The 5,000-nt window shown below is 37.7% G+C and overlaps 1 pseudogene; it reads left to right on the top strand.

The window, feature by feature from the left end:
• The window catches only part of LOC138037606 (uncharacterized), a 67,146-nt pseudogene that overhangs the window by 17,902 nt on the left and 44,244 nt on the right, over positions 1 to 5,000 (top strand).

Raw genomic sequence — 5,000 nt, 5'->3', positions numbered from 1 at the left:
CATGTACCTTGGATCGTGGCTACAGGTGAGATTTTCCCTGCAGGCTCTCTTGTCTCCCATAAAACCCAATTCAAGGTAGTTTTGAAATGATCACGTAGTGAAGGACTACATGTATTTTTGAAACCTTTGGTGACCACTAATAATGGCTTCAAATGTGTAGCGGCCCTAGCACGCCGCTAGGCTTACAATGTCACGTTGCGTGACAACTCAGGCTCGTTTTAGTTTTTGCGCTTGCGCAATTAGTTCGGTTTTAGTTTTAGACCATGTGGTCCGTTTTGCAAAGCCCGGAAAGGCGTAAGTGTTTCGTTTTGTTTTTCCTGTCCTCCTGTCTTACATTTGTGTGAAATTTTGCCCTGTCGTTCAGTTTGACAGGTGTATTAAAGGTGTAAGGTGTGAGCTCAGAGCTCAGCGAGACGTCAAAATAAACACACTTGTTCAAACCAAATGGGTTGTTTTCCACACGGACCCGCGCCGGTACAAAATGTCTGAGACTGTAGAAAAGAACTGGAGGTTCACCATTCAGGGACTTCCTGGTAAGGTCAACCAGTAAGAGGTTGGTATCAGGGGTTAACTAGAAAAATGACCCTGTTTTAGACTGACTTCTTGAGACAAGACATCTGCACTGTAATGGACAATTTAATGCTTCTGGCAAGAAATGCCATAAAATTAATACAGCCACAATGATGGAGTTGCTGCATGAAGGTTAGTACATAATAACGCTATCAGATCTCCTAAGAGTGGCACTCACAGATTTTGCTCTTACACCTGTCCAGACAATTTTACTTGTCAATGGGGTACTCTTTTTTGGGGCATTAAAGGGCTAACAACATCTAGGTCCACAGAAAAACTGTCAGCTCCGATTTTCAAAGGTAAGGATGAAATTATTTTTAACTCATTGACCGCTGGGAGTAAGATTTTACCCTGTCTAACGCCAGACGTTTTCACTTGTCAATTGGGGGTGTCCTGGGGAGTGAATGAGTTAACCAGTCAAAAACTATATGGCCCCTCCATTAGCTCATTGACTCCTGGGAGTGACACGTGTTAACAGATTTTACTCTGTCCAACACCAGACAATTTTACTCATCAACTGGGGGCATCCTGGGGTGCCTGCGGAGGAGTGAATGCCGATGTATCAGTGTCATCCAGGATCATTTGCTTTTTGTTGTGTTTCAGAGGTGCTTTATATGCAAATGGGAAGGATTTTAAGCCTGCTTTGAAGAGGACCCAACGCCAACGAAGTAATACACGGCCAGGTTTGTATGTGAATGTATTTAGTTTGTTGGATTTTGACTAGCTAGATAACAGCCTGTGGGGCAGCATTGTTGGAGTCTTTTTCTGTATTCGTGTGACCCTGTGGCCACCTGGGTAGTGAAACAAATACATTGTACAAGCTAATTTAAAAGTAAAAACAAAAGTCATTATCCCAATATCAGAAAACATTTGCTACGTGTAGAGTAGATTTGGCTCCATTATTCTTTGGTTCAAAAATTGATCAAGAGCAGTTACATGGAAATAAAAATAACTGATTTCGGGGGCCATGCCTGTGATTCAGCACGCTCGTATTCCCTGGTTTCACCTACGACCTGACACTTGAACGTTTCACTGAAAACCATGCATTGACCATGTGGCATCAATCTTGCTGCAGTGATAATTAAAAGGGATTAACCTACTGGAATAGCATTCATGGAGGAGCAAGGGTGTCTTAAGATTCAGTGTTTGCCAACTGGGCATTTTTGATGATTTTGATATAATAATAAAGTAAGCAGGAAAGAAGAAAAAGCCAAGCATGGCAAAAGAATGTTTACAGCCATTATAAGATTGAGACTTGTTATTGTTACTTTGTTCTTAAAAAAAGACAAGACAGAAAATATCATGAAGAAAAACAACTTGCCAACCACAGATTATGAAATGTTGCTGCCTGCTACATTGGAAAGCAAGTCAGTTCAAAAGAGTGTGACACTAAATGCCATCCTACACCAAGACGACAACCACCACTTTACGATGCAAAACCTTAAGTCAAGCGAAAGTCATGGGAGTCCAGTAATTAAAGCTAATGTGGAGTGGCATCCCAGTGCATGTGACTTGTGGGTTCATTGTGACAAGTGTAAGGAGTGTCAAGTGTTACCAGATGGGACTGCATGACCCTGCATCTCTACCTGACAAATGGTACTGTAAAATGAACAAAAAATTTGTATCAAAATTAAGGTTTGCTGTACAGTAAAATGCATTTTATTACTTATGGGGCTCGACTGAAACAAGTCATTCTTTCATTTACTAGTTAATCAGCGTAATTGTCAAATTCTATAGGTTTTAAAAGATGCTATATTCTGACCAAAGTTTCCTGTATGCTGTGTTGTCTTAGCCAACCACTAAACTCAAGTACACTTACCCCGGTAGTTTTTATTTAAAGATCACACTGCCTACTTTTTCAGGGTTATTAAAATTTACTAAGTATTGGGAAAATGATATGAAATAACAGGAGAACTACCTGAAAGAGCAAAGCTCTTTTACAACATTACTATATTATGACCGTTAAGGTAAAAATTTAGCCAAAGATTTTCATGTAGTACCCAGAGAATTCTCCGTCCTATTCCTGATGGCTAACAAACACCCTGCTTTTTATCACCTATTAATTTTTTTGTTGACATCCTTGGTGAAATGCAGTACATGTTTTCACTCCTAGCTACAATCCTGGACAAAATTAATGGGACAATAAGGTCAATAAAGCACAAACAGTCTCAAAGACAATTAATGGGCATGATGTCACCCCCCCCCCCCCCCCCCCCAAACCCTTACAATGTTGATTTGAATTTGGAAACATCTATAAAAGCTGCACTTGACTTCAACATTGCGTGGGGGACACTAATTGGGAATTATAATATTTTATTGTAAAACATAAGGTACTCCTTTAATTGAAGTTATTTTGTCCTCTTATTGAAGTAGTCCCAACATATTTAGTTATGGTTTTGGCTTATTGCAAACTTGCAAACAATCAATGTGTTAACTGGCTTGCTTACCCAGCAAGGTGTGCCCAATGACTTCATGATTGTATTATAATAATAATTATTATTGTTATTAATCGGTATTTGTTGGGAACTGCAAGGATTTTGAGGAAAGTGTTGGAAATGTGAAGAAGAGACAATTCTGCTAGCCTTTGGTCATTTGTTATGACTCGCCTATCAGAAGAAAAGACGGCAATGACAGCCAGAACATGATGTTAAATAATATAATAATAATAATAATAATAATAATAATAATAACAACAACAACAACTTTATTAATCCCTGTAAAAGACCTGTCAGTCAATCAACAAAGGTTGATAGACTGGTATTAATCGGTATTTGAGTGACAAAGACTTTTTTGAAATGAAATGTTAATAGAACCATTGGGAACTCGGAAAAATCCGAGCCAGATGGCATTTGAACGTCAACCCTCTATGATCTAGTTGGATACTCCATCCACTGACCTACTGGAGACTCTATGGTGAGCAAGACTATTAATGTTTCATTTCATATGTGTATATATCATTCTCAAAGACCTTTTTACCCATCTTTCATTTCAGGTATTGCTGTGAAACCTAACAGAAAAGCTCTACAAATTCAAAGGCATTTTGTTTTACGTGACTTTGCCTGAAAACTGAATGGCTTATGGGAATAGAACGATAAAAAACAAGCTGCAAGCAGAGAAGCCAAATGAGAAGTGGGAAGAGTGAGGCTACCTATTCCCAAGTAAATGTAAGATGAACTGTGGCAATGAACTATATAACCATGCATGCCCATCAAAACGGTTCATCTAAATAGATTAAAACTAATGAGGTTGGACTAATATTGTGCCATTTATCACTGCCAGAAGATGGAAGGACTTGCATGAGTAAAACACGTTTTTTTTCTCTAAAAATCAAACTAACTTCTTGCAAAAAAAAAACAAAAAAAAACACTGTTTCTGCAATAAATTGTCATTGTTTGACATGAGGAACAAAAAGGGAGTATTTGTACAAACTAATTCAGGCATAAATTTATTCTGTATGAAGCATGACAATATCAGTTCATGAAATCGACCAATCTTATACCGGATGTTATGATCAAAGATGAATGAAGAATGAATGTAGGCGTGAACTACAGACACTTCCAACAAAACGCTTTAAATAAAATGGGCCAAACTAATAAAGGTCTAGCTAAGACTTGTTTCACTGACTGAGTTTGGACTTGCGTTGCAACATCATTAATTTTGCCATCTGCAAACAATGCAACTGAGCCAGATCTAAGGCTTTCCAACAGTGCAATAACAAGAACATGTAGGTTCATTGGTAAGAAATGGGGTGAATGACTGCAAAAAACGATGTGCCCAAAGATGGATGCAAGGAATGAGCACAGTAAGAGAGTAAGAAGGGCATATTAAGGGTTAGTCATTAATTTTCATGGTAGTAGAGAAAGAACCCATCTTTGTTGTGTTTTAGTATTTTATATTACAGCCTAACTGGAAATTTTAACCATGTCCTTTTATTGTTAGGAAAGCAGAAATTAGATTGGTACTATAGGACTTGTGCTGGCCATGATCTTAGATACTAGTATCCTAGTTGTGGCTGTTCACACATTCAATAAATGTGTCATAGGACATTTCACTTTAGTGTGGTATCAAACATTCTTTGTTGGTTGCTGTTCATGACATTAAATTTACTTTAAATTTAAAAGAGTATACTTTAAAATGAGACTTAATACTTATTCAACAAGACTCACAGCATATAGCTAATATTTCAGTAGTACATCAACTTGTGTTTTTGAAATAAAGTAATGAAACCCATCCCATGCTTACAGTACAGCAAACGTTTCTTTAATAGTATTAAGGTCTGATTTTAAATTGAGTACTCATGAAAGAATGCAATTTAATATAAAAGTACTCATTCTTGCTGTAATTTCCTCATAAAGGCCTGGAATATGTATGTCTACATCTAGAAGCATGTTATCAAATCAAACAAGGCACATGCTTGCAACCAGTTCCCT

This window comes from Montipora capricornis, chromosome 2, assembly GCF_036669925.1.
Source record: "Montipora capricornis isolate CH-2021 chromosome 2, ASM3666992v2, whole genome shotgun sequence".
Taxonomy (NCBI): Eukaryota; Metazoa; Cnidaria; class Anthozoa; order Scleractinia; family Acroporidae; genus Montipora; species Montipora capricornis.
The sequence above is the reverse complement of the archived record's forward strand: the minus strand, read 5'-3'. Positions and strand labels throughout refer to the sequence as shown.